Below are 18,236 nucleotides of genomic sequence, written 5' to 3' on the forward strand. Positions count from 1 at the left end.
CTGCCAGCACACTACTCTGCGCAGGCAGCAAAATTAGTGGCATTCATTGAGGCACTAAATATGTCAGAGGGTCAAGCAGTTAACATCTTTTTTGACACTGCATACGTAACATCGACTGTGCATTTGAGGCTGGAAAGGTGACAAAGGAAAGGGTTCAAAAGAAGTAATGGCATACCAGTACAGCATGCAGCACTGTTGAATAAATTATTAGAAGTGTTACCACTCCCAGTAGAATTGGTTTAATAAAGTGCAAGGCCCACACAGGAGGGCAAGATTTCATTTAATTAGGTAACAAAAAAAGCAGACAAAGCAGACAAAGCAGCATAGGAAGCAGCATATATAAGGCATGATAGCACAGGCAAGGTGGTAATGCCAAAAATGTTGTTGAAAGTAGCACTAGAACAGCTCCACTACCCTGCCCACATAGCAAAAGAGCATGTGGCTGTGGCGATAAGTAAAGACTGGTTTGTGCCAAACATACGAGAATGTTTCTGAATGTGTGAACAACCGTATGATTTGGCAAAAATTCCTGCCAGGTCACACTTTAAGAGAAGTATGGGGAGCATTGATGCAACTGGAGGGGCCCTTACAGCACTTGCATATAGACTATGTCGATATGCAAGATAGATGTACCTCTTACAGATACATGCTTGTTGTGGTGTACCCATTTTCATGTTGGCTTGAGACTGGTCCCTGTGCCGATAATGAGGCCCGTTCAGCTGCAAAATTTGTGGCGAGGGAGGTGTTCCCAAGGTGGGGTATCCCCGATGAAATTCGCTCTGACAATGGTCAGAATTTTGCAAACGATTTGATTAAAGAAATAACGTCCCTCCTTGGGATAAGGCACACATTGTGCATGGATTATCACCCACAGACCAAGGGTTTGGTTGAGAAGATGAATGGCTTATTAAAACAGCACCTAGCAAAGCTAATGCAAACACTTGGAAAATCTTGGTTGCACTGCTTACCTCTTGCACTTTTTACTTTGTGCAATTTCGCCTGGAGATCATCTTCTACACTCCACATAAGATTGTTACAGGTCGGAGAATGCATGCACCAATACCTGCATCACTTTCAATCTCTGATGCTCAGTCCTCTTCTAGCATTCTGGGAGAGAGTTTCATACGTATCTCACAGAACGTACAAAATCGCTTCAATATATATCCCAGCAGACAAGGCCAAGATCTTAGGCAGAGCAAACAAGTGATGAAGGAGGACTGTTTCTGCAAGCAGCACTTCACTTTCCAGGGAACAGTGTATGCATAAAAAAGCATGTCAGGAAGTGCAAAGATGAGCACTTTAGCGGTCATCATACAGTGACTTACGCAACATCGACAGCTGTGAACATTGAAGGTCGCCAAGGAAGGGTTCACATCACTGACGTGCGCAAAGACAAGGGCACCAACTCCCATTGAGATGAGGAGCAGAGCACAGTAAAATGGGAAGTATTTGCAAACTTTCATTAATTTTCTTTCCAGCAATAAGACTTTATAAAAGGCCAGCAAAGGAGGGAGAAGGGAGTGTTTTTAAAGACAATATTGTTATGAGGCGACAGCTAAAACGTTAGTTTTTTGGGAATGTTATAATATAAACATGCATTAGTATAGGATTAACATTTTTGTTTTATTTGATTTTGAAAGAAAAAGTGGTCATAAAATAATAATTTTGCATTTGTATAGCCCTACGAACCCTCAGGTATCTGAGCGCTGCTTATTATAAAGTTCCCAAGTGTGGGAACTCCCGTCCTCTGCACACTATAAATGGCTCAATAATGAGTCCTAGTAATTTTGAACAAGATGTATTTTGTAAATTAGATTCAATGTATGAACATCAGGTAAAACAATCAAATATATGGAATTCAATGCATATTAGAAAAATTGATGGATTTGTGGCCCAAAGAATTTCATGAGTATTCACTTCTTCAGGGGCAAATGAACAGATTTCAAAAATAATATCTAGAAAAAATGTAAATGATATACATTAGTGCATGTTTTAAATAACGCTATTTGCAGTATTGTTCAAAAAAGACTACATTATTTGGTCACAAAGACTGCATTTTTAGTCAGGATTACATTTTTTGTCAATTACCACATATGTTGGGTGCATCTTGTGAACTGAAACATATCAATAAGTATTCTCATACATGTAAAACACCTTTATTTTTTTCTGAATTGGAACTAATACTATAAAAAACATGATAAGTTCAATTTTTGGGCTTACCTAACCAAATATATGATTTCACCAATCAGCTTCTTGTGGGGAGACATTTTAATGTTGCAAAGTGATTGATGCTAATTAGATTTTAATGTTATAAAAGCTTTTGTTTTTGGGGAGTATCTTTGACAGCACATTTCATGCATTCCTTTTCTGCTTTCTGTTTGAATTTCGCTTTCCCAGCTGCGGCTGGGCCCAGATTAAAGTTGGATTACTTCTTGCCTGGCGTGCACTTCTTTTTGACTATTTTTGTAATTTTTACTGCCGAGTTCCGAGGTAACCCCCTGAATATTTATGGAGGCCCCAGCAAGATTCATCAGCTTTCCCGACAAGGCATGGGGATCCCAGCCGTACTCTTGGAGGAGTGAGAGATATCGCTTGCTGACTAGTCCTAAGAGTTCAAATATCGAGGAGGCCCACGGACACTGAGTTCCCGAAGGTCTGCCTGGTCAGAGCTCTGAAGGGTCACTGACCGTTAAATGGAGATTCCGAGGTCGAGAGGAGTGGAGAATCTCTTAAAAAGGATATGTGAATGTACCCGTGAATGAATGCGCAGGGAGCAGGAGGGATTATTTTTATGGTCTATAGGAAGCACCCTCAAGAGGTGGAGGGCGATTGGACATAGAAGTTTTAGATTTTAGGTCTGTTCACCCGATAGGGAGTAGGCAGTTGCACATCTGCGGTAGAGCAGAGGGTTACATAGCAAGTGGCAGACCTTGTTAGGGGAGGGTTGCGCTTAGTGCAGGCAGTTGGTATAATTGCATCATTTTATTTTTTGGTGGGTTAAGAATTATTGAGGGTTGTGAAGAAAAATAGAAAAGGCAGAGGCATTGAAGTTGTGTTGGAGCAGTAGTAGACCTAGCACGAATAGGTGTACTTAGGGTGTGTGTTTATACTTATTGTGCCTGCGGATAGCCGCAGAAAAGCTGTAGCTGAATTAATATTTAAATACTGGAGGAGCTTTGTAGCACATGCAAATGGCACTGTTGAATGAGGAGGAGCAATCACATTTTAAACACATTAACACAGAGCATAGTTGTTAAGGCCTGTGGAGAGGACCATTCGAGCTTTAACTAAAACTAACAGTGTCAGCCTGTGGAGAAGGCCATTGGGTGTGAGCAGTGTGAAAGGGCGATGCCTGTGGAGAAGGCCAGTGTGAATACATTGGGTGTACGAGTTAAAAGGGTAAGTATGAGAGTGAGTGGCTGTTTATGAGCAAGAGCAGGGGTAAGTGTATCAGGAAGAATAATTAGGAGGGATTAAAAAGTTAAAACGGGAGGGTAAAGTGTTTAAAAAAAATATGTAGTTTGATTACATGGATGCACCTCTTAATTATATGTCTAAAAGGTTGTCCCAATATCATGTTAAAATAAAGAAGTCCCATTTCGAGTGGGTACAGGATACATTGGGGAAGTGTTATCAGGAGTGGCTCGAGGAGGGAACATTCAATAAGAGTATTAAAGACGTATACCTGTCGGCTACCTATAAAGGAGCCAAGCTCAAACAGAGGCAGGACATTTTATATATATGATATACATTAGTGCATGTTTTAAATAACGCTATTTGCAGCATTGTTCAAAAAAGACTACATTATTTGGTCACAAAGACTGCATTTTTAGTCAGGACTACATTTTTCGCCAATTACCACATATATTGGGTGCATCTTGTGAACTGAAACATATCAATAAGTGTTCTCATACATGTAAAACACCTTTGTTTTTTTCTGAATTTTAACTAATACTATAGAAAACATGATAAGTTCAATTTTTGGGCTTACCTAACCAAAGATATGATTTCACCAATCAGCTTCTTGTGGGGAGACATTTTAATGTTGCAAAGTGATTGATGCTAATTAGATTTTAATGTTATAAAAGCTTTTGTTTTTGGGGTGTATCTTTGACAGCGCATTTCATGCAGTTCTGTTCCGCATTCTGTTTTAATTTCGCTTTCCCAGCTGTGACTGGTCCTTGATCAAAGTTGCGTTACTTCTTACCTGCCATACACTTCTTTTTGACTATTTTTGTAACTTTGACTGGTGAATTCCGAGGTAACCCTCTGAACTCATTCAGCAACATGAAAATCTGACTTCATAACAGCAGCACTGCCGATGCCAGGATGCGCAAACAAGGTACGTTTATTATCTTGCTGCACTCGGCCCTTAACTTGGGTGGCAGGCTGTTACATATAGGGTCAGCCTTTCACCTTGGGCCATTTTGCCTCATTAGAAAGATGAAAAACTCACAAAACTGGCAATGAGTCTGAATATTGCCACCTTGATGTAGAAAGTTTATAAATTAACAAACGCCACAAAGCAGCAGCTCAGAGCTAATCATGCATTTGTTATACTCTTGAGTACTATCAGTCTGAAATACAACTTCTTTGGATTTAATAGATAATACTATTAAACTGGACCATAATGGGCTCCTAAGTGGTCCCACGTTTAGCTAATCTCTTAAAGACAGATTTTGAAACTATACCTATTGAGAAGAAATAAGGATGGAATAACAAAGTTATTGTATACAGAAAATTCATAGGCAATACCTGCCTACTACATTTAACCATTAAATGAACGTGACTGATTCATAAACCTGCCATACACTTTCTAGCTGCAACAACCACAATCGTTTGAGGAGAGGTTGCTATGATGCCAGAGTACCCACACAAACAGTGTATGGCTCACTATCAGCTTTAATTTGAAAAGCCTTGTGCATCCCTTACAGTACTAAACACATGTGAGATTTAGACACATTATTATCACAGATGATGAAACTTTTAACAAACTATAACCAGAATTGTTGCCCAGTTTATTCAGAGAAGGTGCCAATAAGAAACCATGGGGTTAAACCTTTCTGAAAGTAACCATGGAAGGAAGAGAGGAATTGAGACAGATTAAGCAACCACAACTGAAACGTAGATGATTGGTAATGGTTGAGTAAAAAATCCATACAGAGTACAAAATTCAACTGCTTGTCACTTTTTAAAACATTTGACAATATGACACATTGATACAGTGCTCGTGGAGTTAATTAAATAAAAAGCTATATTTGCATATCAGTGCTGAAGAAACTTGAAGGGCATGCTAGTTAAAGCTGATATTAAGTCATCCCAACAAACAGATTCCACATACCCAAAGAGTTAGAGCAAGACAACGGCGCAGAACACAGGTTCGAATCACGATCCTGTGCTTAGAAACCACTCGCTGGTATTAAGCGTGTTATACATTAACAATAAAATAAAAAAATGAATAAAAGAGAAATGTGGGGGTGTCAATTCAATGCAGAAAAAGAATCCTGTCTGCATGGGGACTACCGAGGGGCGTGGAAACGCAGACATCTTTCATATTCGCCTTCCCACCTCCTTTCCAAAGGAATGCAAAGAAAGCTAAAAAATGATCTGCTGCAGTCCATAGTCTATTAGGTACCTCAAACTAGGGCTGCAAAAACACAGGGCACACAAAAAGGAAGTGGCATTACCGCCTGCCCCTACAGGACACGCATGCAAATAGGAAAACAGTAGCACATATCAATAGAAGCAAACTGTCAACGGAGAGGAAATAGAATGAAACTTGAAACCCTTCCTACTGAGAGAACTCAGCAATTTTTCACAAAAGAAAAAAAACAGGAAACTACAGAGATTGGTCCAGCTCTGATGTCAAAGCTCTTCAAAATGAAACAGTCTTCTTCATAATAATAATTTGGCATTTATATAGCGCTACGAACCCTCAGGTATCTGAGCGCTGCTTATTATTACCCACGGTGTGTGGTGCTCATTTATCGACCTCGGCGCTGCCGGGATTCAGGCTCTGCACTGATGTCAAAGCGAGCGCTCTACTCGCTGTGCCACTTGACCGGCTTTCATAATACTTGCATTGGAACTGTATGGAAAGCAAATTGTGTTCTTAGTCAGGTCTAACATATTAGGTTGGCTGACTTTTCAACAAAAGATACTGTTACTGGATGGAATTAGGGGAGTAGGGTTTCAGGGGATGGTCATGCCTAATCCAATAAGGGTCTTTCTCTCCCATGCAATCCTCCCCCGGTGCACCACCCCCAGGGTGACTATTCTACTGTGGACACACCCCCCTGGCCTCATAGGAAAGGTCTGCCCCTAGGGGAGAAGGGACGACATCCTCAGATACATCACAGACTTCAGAAAGTAACAATTTCATGGTGCAGTGGGGCCAGTGCACTGAACGTCTAATGTGAATAGATGCACACGGCTACGCTTTTCACCTGAGAGGGCACACTCTTACATCAGTGAGTTATTTTCTTTCCATTACTTCCTGCACAGAAAAACACTACATACCTAACGACAATTCCCCTTTCTAATTTTGCCAACATTACCCAAATGCATAATATTCTTCATCTGGATTTTGTGTTTAGGCATCAGACAAGTATTTCCATCATCAGGTAAAGACAATTGTCACTAGTTTAAAACCCTCAGCCTCATCGTCTGTAGGGCTCAGCAATATGAAGCAGTATTTAAAACTGGCCATTGTGTCACTGTAGCATTTGCAGAGTTAAGAAGAAAAAAAGCCACATTTTGGGGCATCTTTGTTTTCAACAACAATGCAGTAACTGCATGTGGCACTGTTAATTAAGGGTCGACCGTAATACCAAGTTTTTGAAAGACTGTCTTGATAAATGAGTTGCTGCAACCGCTGCAAGCAAGGCGGTAGTCCAGTTGCCGCTAGATCCAGTGGTGTAGTATAGTGGGCTTATGTGTAAACATTGCCGGGGAATACCCCTCCTTCTCATGGCAATACATGATAAATGGATTTTTCTAATCCAGAAGACAAATAGCTGGAGGACTAGCAAGTGCACATTTCACATCCAAAAATGCTTCTTCCGTTGCTGGTGCTCATATCATACTTTCGTGTATTTTTTCCATTGTGTCATTTCTTGTAGAGGATTCATTATTGCTGTATAATCCATTATCAACTGACCCCAAAATAGATCTAATTTGGGTGATCACTAAGGATTTGGGCAACTTGAGAATCATATCTATACAGGTATTTCTTAAGCTCCTGCTGAAATGTCATTGTGAAGATTTGCCATCTGGCAAGGGTATGAACGCCTTGGTATTTTAATTTTTATTAAGTAATAATATAATGCATGTGATTCCATCTCTGGAAGTGGAATCTGCTAATCATATTCCCATGTCATAAACTCTATGCAAAAAGCATAGTTTGTATTTGTGCCCTGCTGCATCAGTATCCTGATTTGCAGCACCTGCACTACCAGTGGCACAGAGCAGGTTCAGAGGTCACATGTGCCCTCCTGTCAGCTGCAGTGACATCCAAATCTCTGCGGTGCAGGGTCTGTATTTAAAAGATACACTCCTATTCTAAAAACTACATAACTCAGGAGAGTTTAGCCTGTGGCACACTCAACTGTATATATAAGCAGTACCTGAGTTAGTTAGGGTATGGTGGCCAGCATCTCTCAGTTATCCCAGGCACATTAAATTGAATTTTCACATGTGCCTGCCCTGTGGGCCCAGTCCAGCTGTTGGACGATTATGTGTATTCCTCCCAGACAAAGCCCAGCTCTGTCCACTGACTGGACTGTAGCCTTGGATGATGGCTTCTCTTTGTTTCTTTGTAAGGGAAGGTAACACCTTTTCCACCAGACAGCCACTCCACAGGATGCTAGCCTGTGAACCAAAACCAAGAGGCACACCCACTCGCAGAGAGCCTGGCCTCACATCAGGGGGCTACATTTCTAAAGGCTTTGATCCTATTGGGAATTAAAAGGAGTGGGGCTAGTGTTGCTAGAGAGGGATCTGTAGAGTTTTGGGAGATTTCTGTAATCGGGATTCACTCTGCCTCTCTTTCCTGTCCCCTCCACTTTCTCTGGAGCAAAGCACTTTGTGTGTGATATCATGAGGGCAAAGTCCACACAAGAGCAGCAGGGTTTGGACCACTAAAGTAGGCTAGCTGTAGTCCAATCACCTGCAGACTTTTGTCTATAAAAGATGGGGTCTCCCACCAGTTCGTTGAATCATCTTGGGAAGCATCTTGGGCTGGACCATGCTGAGAGAACAGTCCTCTCTAAAGTCCTCCAGTTGTGAGGTGGAGGCAGGTGTTCCAAGGTAGAGACTGTCTCTGTCCCCTAACCATCCTCAGGGACCCTTGAGGGTGAACTCTGCTGCTGAACCATAACCCTGCCTTTCTGCCAGCCGCCCTGTTGCCTACGGCCTCACCGTGTTGCAGGTTCCCTGAAGGTGTGTGCCAGCCTCCCCTATGTTTGGAAGCCCAAGAAAGAGACTGACATTGGGCCTTTAGACCCTGGAGTGGGACTCACAGCACCTGGAAGCCAGAACAGCCAAGGCCCATGTTGTCAACAATGACCCACTCAGAGCCGTGACTCAAGCAAACTCGACACTGAGCAACCTAGCAGGACCCTTTGACACTGCTCTTTGGTATCCCTTGTTCTCTGAACCACTGTCCACTGTTCAACCCTGTTTGTTGTCACACCATGGCAGTAAAAGTGTTTTGTTAGCTGGGCTCGATCCACAAAGTACTGCTGCCTTGCCTTGCTGCAGGAACGATCCGAAACACCAGCTTCTTCATCGCAGCTCCTGTAAGTCAAGGGACTTGATCCTGGTATTCTCTGAACAGTGAATTCTGAGCCTTTGCATATAATCAACTCGCCTGCGCATCCCGGTACCAGCCTACCGCCGGCAAACTACGCCTTCCGACTGAACTTGGGGATCACCCGATCCGCACAGTACAAGTAGATGATTTGAGACTGCAGCCACTTTCCATTCGACCCTGACGCGATGACAACTTGCCGCTGTGCCATCTCGACTGCTACATCCTCGGCCTGAGCCGACACTGCGATAAATGCTGAGAAGTCTAGTTTGATGCTCTTGAACCACCAAGGCATTTTCAAAAATACTCTTCACCAACATCTGCGCCCCCTGGGCCCTAGGGACTGATTAGATCACTTTTAACCCTTTTTGCTCACAAGTACATATCTCTATTTTCAAGAACATTGTTGCCTTTGCTGGACTTTCACCCCTGATTTATTACCCAGAGTGCTGCATCTACTATATTTGCTTAGTCTATGTTCTTTCCTCAGGAATGGGTTTTGTTTAGTGTTTTTCTAGTTAGATGTTATTGTACATGGTGTGTTTAATTAAAGTGTATATATTTTTTATAGAACCTTGACTTGACAGTCCTTTATTTTGGACTGTCATATTTTACTGTTTGGGTTGCTACTGAACCACATTCACACCCCTCTTAAGAGTATGGCCATACCCTTGCCCACGTTACCACAAAAAGTAAAGGAGGTATATCTCTTGACTGTGCCTGTTTTACCTTATAATTCTATTGGTTCTTGGTTTATAGAATTGAGAGGGCTGAGTGGGCATTTTAGCTTCTACTCACCCTTGTTCTCCTGCAGGGCAGAAGTAAATATGTCAGATTCGTACCCTAGATAATGCTACCTTTTTCAAAAATAAACGTTTTGTTGTGATGCTTTGTGCCCCTTTTCCACAAGAATTAGTACCAGTGTGTTTTGCTTAAATGCCTCATATGATGGTGATGCGACTAGAAGGCCATCCACATATTGGACTATTACTGACCAATCAGGAAATTGTATGTCATCTAAATCTTTCTTGATAATTTGGGAAAAGGTTCGAGCTCTCTGTGCACTCCTGTGGAAGCCTTGTCAATTTAGACTGGAAGCCAAAATGAGAAATACAATACTGACTGTTAGGGTGGATTGTGATAGAGAAAAGAGCAGACCGTAAGTCAAGAAACGTAAATTATGTAGCTGCATGTGGAATGCATGACATTATTATTGGTGATTTTGGAAACATAGGTCAACTACTGAATTCACAGATCATAATATTTACATAAATCTGTATATATCTTTACCTGGCTTCTTATAGGTAAATAGTAGTACTGCGTGGGATGTTAGTACATAAAATAATTGCCTCCTCTGTTAGAGACTTTATGAATATGGGTATGCCTTCTGCTTCTGATTTGAATAGATACTGTGGTTAGCCGTGCAGTGGTATAATTGGGTCAACCCGAAATTGAACTGGTTCAGCATTCTTTATCAGACCTACTTAATCCTACTTAATTTGCATGTTGAGACCACAATTCATCCGACACCATGGACAATTATGCAGTTAAATCTGAGTCTAATTCTCCTTTGCTCTGTGGTTATTTTAATTCTGCAATTACTTATATGTTCCTCAGCATCAGAGATTGATATGATAGCGTCAAAGATTTCTCCCTGCCATGTATGTCCTCACTGAGTGAGGACTTAAATTTAGACAGAGGAAGACACTCGTACTGCAAGGTTTCCTTACCAGTGATGTTCCTAAAGCTCAGTGTTACTCTTCATCATCATGGTCCTGCGTTCACCCTAGAAGAGGTCAGGTATGTGGGTCCCTAATCCATGCAAGTAGGACCTTTGCTGTTTCTTGTATATTGGCCCATTCACATTAAATAAAGACTTTAGCAGGGGTGAGCAGTATTTTGTGTATTAAACATTACTGTTAAGTACCAATCATGTCTTTCAGTCCATCTAGGAACCACTACTCACCTACCTCTTTAAAGACATTAGACGCTCACTGTGGCTGCTGTCCTCACCATCAGAGAAGCAGTTGAACATCAACAACTCGACTTTAAAAAAAATAAGACATTGGGCCTCATTCCGAGTACGGCGCTAACCAATGGCGCTATTAACGCCTTGGTTGACGCCGTACCCGGACCGGCAGCGCCTTGGTGGTTGGCGGAATTACCGCCCCATTCCAAGGTTGGCGGGGCGGTAATTCCCCAATCCCCATTTACCCTTCCCCATTCCCATTCTCGCCCCATAGGGCATAATGGGAGTGGGGAAGGCGTCAATTACGCCACCGTAAATTACGGTGGCGTAATTAACATCAAGGTCCCTTAGCGCCATGGTATTTAACGCCTGCTAAAAGCAGGTGTTAAAAGCACCATGGCGCTAAGGGAACTCGGAGTATGGCGGTAAGGGATTACCGCCACCGCTCTCGTTAGCGGTGGCCGCTATCCCTTAACGCCATACTCGGAATGAGGCCCATTGTTCTGGAAACAGGCCTTGTCATGTCAAGAAATTACATGATTACAAGCTGCTTCTCCGGTAATTGTCACTACAGGGCACTTCTAATGTCTGATGTAACCAGTAATAGTGACATCCTTCTCATTGGGACTCCTGCCCCCTGCTTCCCTCCTACTCTCTGGCCACCCTCATTAGGCCCTCTCCCCTCACCCTCCTGTGAGCCTAAAAACCTTGGTGCACTCTTTGACTCCTCTCTTTCCTTCTCACCTCATATCACTGACCTTGCTAGGAAGGCCCACTATCAGCTTCACCTCATTAGAGGCATTCTCCCTTTTCTCACATTGCCCCAGAAACTCAATGGGCCTCATTACGAGTTTGACGGTAGCCGTACCCTTAATAAGGACACGGCTACCGCCAAACTCACTACCGGCACTGCCTCCCGCGATTGGGCAATAACCGTCCCATTGCGAGATGAAGGGTCCGGTCATTGCCCATTCCTGGGAGGCGGTTATGCCAGGCTCCCGATCCCCATTCTGCCGCATAGGGCACAATGGATGGAGGTCGGGAGCATGGATGCAGCGGCACCGTTAATAACGGTGCTGGCAGCATTACGAGTTATGCTCGCGGGTGCCGCACAGCCCGCCAGGTAAGAATTGGGGGGCTGTCAGGAACCCGCGAGCAGAACTAGTAATGCAGCGGCCCGGTATGAACGGTGCCAGTGCCTTACCAGCACCGTTCATACCGCGGCCACCAGCCTTATAATGAGGCCCAATGTCTCCAGAACTCTGGTTCTCTCCAGACTGGATTACTGCAACAGCCTCTTCCTTAACCTTCCTCTTTCCTCCCGCCACCCTCTTCAACTAATCCAGAATAGGACAGTGAGATTTATCCTTGGCCTCAAGCCCAGCGACTGCATCTCTCCAGCCCTACAATCTCTCCACTGGCTCCCGGTGGTTGCAAGGATCAAATTCAAGACCCTCTGCATCATCTACAAGGCTTTCTGTGGCCTGCGACCTCGCTGCATCCACCTCTCTCCTTACATACCTCCCTGCTAGAGTCCTTTGGTCCTCTAGCTCCAACTTTGTGCAGATAAGACATTTCTCTAAGCAGAGAGTGGGGGTGGGGGGCAGATGCCTGTCTTCGGCAGGTTCTCCTCTGGAACAGCCTCCCTTCCCCATTTACGTCTTGAGCCGAATCTCAAGTTCCAGAAGCTTTTCAACACCTTCCTTTTCTCCACCTCCTTCCCTCTCCCCCTCCCTTGCTATCCCCCACCTGCCAATGTGACTGGTTGCCTGTGTCCCCTATGAGTCTTACCTGGGCCAGGCCTTCCTTCGACCAGTCTCCCCCTTGCCCCTTCTTACCAGCACTTTCCTTCAGGCTCCCTTCCCTGACTAGCCTACTGAGTCTGGTTCATCCGTGTCCTTGCACTTTGACCCCCACCCCATTTTCCCCCCTTGCACTTGCCCTCTTGGGCTCCCCCTTGCACTTGCCCTGCCCCTAGGCCCCGTCCCTCCTGCACTTCTCCCTCTCCTTCTCTCCCATTCCCTTAGCCCTGACCTGCCCCCTTTCCCACATGCACTTTGTTTCTGCGCTTGCATGATCCGAATGTCACAAGGCCTAGTAGGACCGTTATTGTTATTGCTTTTTATCCCCTGTCCCCCCCTCCTTTTACGTTGTGATGCCTGGAAACACTTTTCGATGTATAGGCGCCATACAAATGTTCAATAAATAAAAAAAAGATATATAAGGACATTATGGCTGGGAAATTATAGGGTGTTTCCAAGAATACCCAATAATATGTGTCTTCACCAGGGGCGTTGCTTAGGGGGCTATAGCCCCTGATCTTTTGGTTGTAGCCCCGGATAGAATCTCAGGAGCTACAGCCAAAAGACTAGCTTGCCCCCAGTCCCAACAGTTCCGACATCAGCTTAGCCCCGGGTCTTTTCCAGACCTAGCAACTCTCCTGGTCTTCACGATATTGTAAATCCCCTACTAGTTTTGTGATAATGTAAGATCACAGAACTCATTGGTGTCTTCCAGTATCTATTTTTACATATTTTGGGAGCTCTTTCATTCCTTCATTCCCCCGGTCCCCTTAAATACATAGGGCCTCATTACGACCCAGGCGGTAAGCGGCTAACGGCGCCGTAAAAGGTGGCAGCGCCGTTAACCCCTTACCGCCTAATTACGAGGTACCTTTGCGGGTCCCTACCTTAACGGCTGGTTTTACCAGCCATTAAGGAAGGAACCCGCAAAGGGACTTTTGAGGTAATTACGGTACCGCAATTTGTGGTACCGTAATTACCGCCTTCCCCATTCCCATTGAGCCCTATGGGGGCAAAAATGGGAATGGGGAATGGCTCTGGTGAATGGGGAGTTACTGGTCCCGCCGACCTCGGAATGGACCGGTAATTGCTCCATCCACCAGACCGGAGTCGGAAGGATTTTGGAAGCAGCCATGGCGCTAATAACGCCATGGCTACCTCCAACCTCGTAATGAGGCCCATAGTCCCTCATTAGAGCATGGACATATTTATTTGGTGTATCCCAACTGGTAGTAGATTCGATTACCCCCTGTGATAATTATGAAAACCTACCCAATTATTGAAATACCTCCTTAATGGCAGTAGCTACACCTTGGTATTTCAGAGAATTCCCATGCATTTTTAAGAACATTGTTTTGCCATTTTGATCGTCCTCTTGAGAACAGAAATTAATTATGCCCATTAACGTATCATATTGCTTCTGTGCAATTATATTAATGAACAAAAGGGTCATCGCTGTTATTTGTATGCATTAAGGTCCAAAGTCAGTAAAGAAAAAATAATTCTATAGGAACCTTAGGCAATTTGGATGCTGAATTGAAAGACAACACTTGTGCTTCCCTCCTGCACAGGAAAGAAAATTACAAAGTGCTGCAGCCATTTTACAATTTCTGCCACCAACTCTGGTTTGGAGGTAAAAAATTGGCAGATTTTCAAGATGATTTTTCACCTCAAAAGACAACAGTATTATTATTTTTCATTCATAGCTTTGGTAGTACACTCAGAGCTTCCTTTCCAGAGGTCCTGCATATAGAGGATCCTTCTACCCACTCTTGTTATTTTGCTGAAGATCCTGTTTTGCTAGATAGGACGGAAATGCCCTGAACCAAGGAAACACGGAGATAATGGGCCTCATTACGACCCAGGCGAAGGACCATGCCGGTGTCCGCCATGGCGGAATGGGGAATTACCACCCCATTCCGAGGTTGGTGGGGTGGTAATTCCCCATGCCGCCATGGCCCTTCCCCATTCCCATTTTTGCCCCATAGGGCTCAATGGGAATGGGGAAGGCGCTAATAACTGTACCGCAAATTGTGGTACCATTATTAGCACCAAAGTCCCTTTGCGGGTCCCTACTTTAACGACTGGAAAAACCAGCCGTTAAGGTCGGGTCCCGCAAAGGGACCTCGTAATCAGGTGTTAAGGGTTTAACGGCGCGACACCTTTTACAGCGCCATTAAACCCTTAACGCCAGGGTCGTAATGAGGCCCAATGAGTGGGTTTAAAGGTTAGCAGTAAATGTGTCTTCCAAATGAATAACCGCAGTATCACTTGGCTATTTATTTTTCAAATAAGTTAAATAAGTCGGATCAGCACGAGAAAATTAAATAGAAAATGAGACAATCGTTGAGTTCCTATTGATCCATTTATAGGAAAACAGGAAGTATTTTGATCCATGAAACATTAAAAGTCTACAAAGCCAAAATATTATCTCAGGCACTATATGTAACTGGTATCGTGGGCCTTTTTCTTCCTAAATGTTTGAAAACTATTGAGAACAAATTTGTTAAATGATTGTTGGATGTAAATATCAGCACTTCAAATTGGGTGATTCATAAAGAATGTGACCTTCCATATGTGTGGTATAATATGTGTACATACAAATATGGTGTGGGCGCGGGATAATGTGGGTATGAGTGTTCTGGAAGGGTAGAGTGATGGGAGAGCGAGTTCTGAGAAGAGAAGTTGAGGGGTGAAAGAAGGAGAGATGCGGCTGGTGGGGGCGCTCTCCACACATCCTATTTAAGCTATGTATCTGCAATAAACGTACCTGAAACAGTTGAACCAACTGAGGATCTTTATTGCAATGGCAAATAAGCATCAGCCAAGCATCAGCACCGCAGTGCCCCGGTGCATTTGAGCAGCTCTACAATCCTACAAGGTCCTGTGCGAGCCTCCATGGTGGGTCCATCCCTCATGTTGAAGCGGTGTTATTTTGGAGCAGAGCATGGCGCAAGCACTTGCGTCTTGGTGGAGTTAAAGTAAGGCACCACTTAACGTGCAGACGAGAGAGAGGCTTTGTTTGTGTTGTGGGAAATGGACGCTAACATTAGGGACGTTGCTGTCTAGCAACGCGAGGACACCGGTGAGGTGATCAGATGTCATTTACCAGAGGGTCGCCATGTATTTAAAAACAGTAAGAAGAAAGATAATAAGATTAAGAAGGACCTGAGATATTATTATTATTATTATTATTATTATTATTATTATTATTATTATTATTATTATTATTATTATTATTATATATTTCCCATGGACATCTCAATCAAAAAGGAGGATCAGGAGGAACTTTACACCCTTGACTGATGTGAACAAGCTCAAGTGATGAACATGCAGAACGTACCAGGTCCTCTGATTTGTTTACTTTCTCCTAGAATACCGAAGGTTAAATGGGGTCAGTGAAAGAAAGTCTTTATGCATTATACACGTGCCACTAGTGGAAGTGGCTTTGCTATAGGCAGGAAAACTGTCTCTTCTAATGCATTTACTTGGACAAGAAGGACAACGGGTATACAATTCCTTGCCTAATGTTTCAGATGATGCATACCATGTGGATGAACTTGAGATGGCTTTATTGAAGTTAGACCTTCACTTCAATCCAAAGACAAATACCATTTTGGAGTGCTATCATTTTGGCACCCGCATACAAGAAGATGGAGAAACCGTGGAAGAATATGTGACTGCTCGGAGGCATCTCGCTATTAGCTGCAATTATGGTAAAGGTTTGGATGAACATATATGTGACCAATTCATGATACAAGTTTGCAACAATCGCATTAGGGAAGAGCTATGGTTCAAAGATGATTCATCACTGAATGAAGTGCTGAAGATAGCGAAGAGTGGCACACTTGATGGCATGTATTGCAAAACTCATTAAAGTAGAGCAAAAAAAGGGCTCCAACTGAAATTCTCGAAGTGGAATTGGAAGGCAAAAAGCATATCAAGAAAAAATGGCACAAACCTGTGGGAGACAACGTTGCATGACGTGGAAAGAGTGGCGTATTTGAAAAACAGGTTTCTCCAGGCAGACCCACAACTGAAAGTTTACGTTATAGGTAGGGAAGGTATGGTATCAAACAGTGAAGACAGACACAAGTGCTCACAGTTCAAGGGTGTTATTGAACTTCAATGCGTTGGAAAAACGCCTATCTAAACCTAAATCTAAGAATGGGAGCAAGCTATGACCATCAAAATAAAGATAATGCAGTCCTTGTAGTGTCTCTGTCAAAATAAAATGGCTTATTCTAAAATAACCTATTGCCAATCCCTACTTCTAAACAATAAACAGTGTGGGAAATGATTTAGATAACAAAAATTTGTCATGAAACAATATGTCAGGAAGACTGGATAGTTGGTTCTCCGTCCCCACATTTTCATCACAGGACAAGCCGACACACTTGGGTTTGGAACACACTTGAGTTCGGCTAAGCACAATGGCACAGTTCCAGTTCATATATCAGCTCTCTGCAACCAAAACTCTCTTGTTCAATCAAGGAAGGCTTCTCCCTCGCAAGCCAAACGTTCAACAAAAATAGTTCAAAGTTCTGTTTCTCAGGAGTTTACTTTTCAAGCAACAAAAGCCTTTTACTTCCACTTTGAGTCCCCCTAGACCGGGATCAGAATTCCTTTTCACTTTATAATTTACCATAGGCCTCTCTCTCCGTCTGACTCGGGTCTCTGTATGGTTCCATTCTCAATTCACACCACTTTCACCATTCACTTTGAGTCCTCCTCCTTTGTGCTCAGACACCTATTTATATCACAGTTCACTACAAAAGCGAAGACTTTCGACTGTGCAAAGGATTTGACTTAAACCCTCGAAGGACCACTTTGATTCTCTTCCTCATAAATCATATTCACATTTCATAAGTTCTGTTAGTGGGATACATTCAGGCAGAGACCTTTTGATTGGGCACAGACCACTCTGCTACTTAGTATCATGCATTCACTTCTCAAAGTTCAGAAAACAATTATCGGCCTTCCTTTTTCATTTGTGCCTTTAATAAAAACCCATTTCCATTCGACTTCATAGGACACTTTGTTGCTGCCCATAACCTTTGTTCATACCCAGCCCGGTTTCACACAGTTGCCTTCAACTCACCGGCTTTATACAAGGTTCAGCTCGCGGCTTTGATCATGGAGCCAAGGGTGATACCACAGTGGCTGCACTTCTCCCCCGACTGGACTAGTCAGGCAGGTGGGCCGCTGGTATCTCGGACACGCATTACGGGATTCTCTGGCCTCACTTCTCTGCTTCACATAAGCTGCTTCCGAGTTTTCAACAGCCGAGCGAATACTTGTCAAATGGCCCAAGGGCATCTCCCTCCTTGATTTTGTTCCTCTACTTTCCATCTGCCTTCCTCAATTCAGCTGCGGTCTGGTATAGGCTGCTCCTTTTTGTGCTCTGTCTCGCTCGTTGCCTTGCTCGAAGTGTGTTCCGCTGCTCTGCCTTTTATCCAGGTGGGGAGGGTAAAGGGGATTCAGGTGTGAGTTGTTCCAGGCAATTGGCTGACTCTGCCTGACCATGGCACAGGCACATGTTTGAGTCTGTCTGTCCCCAGCGTTTAAAGGGAATGTATATGTGTTTATGCAGGGAAGGGCGGGGGGTTGACAAAACGCATGTACTTGACCAGGAAAGAGGGAGTAAAGGTTTAAA

Source organism: Ambystoma mexicanum, chromosome 2q (genome assembly GCF_040938575.1).
Source record: "Ambystoma mexicanum isolate Mex_15411 chromosome 2q, UKY_AmexF1_1, whole genome shotgun sequence".
Lineage (NCBI taxonomy): Eukaryota > Metazoa > Chordata > Amphibia > Caudata > Ambystomatidae > Ambystoma > Ambystoma mexicanum.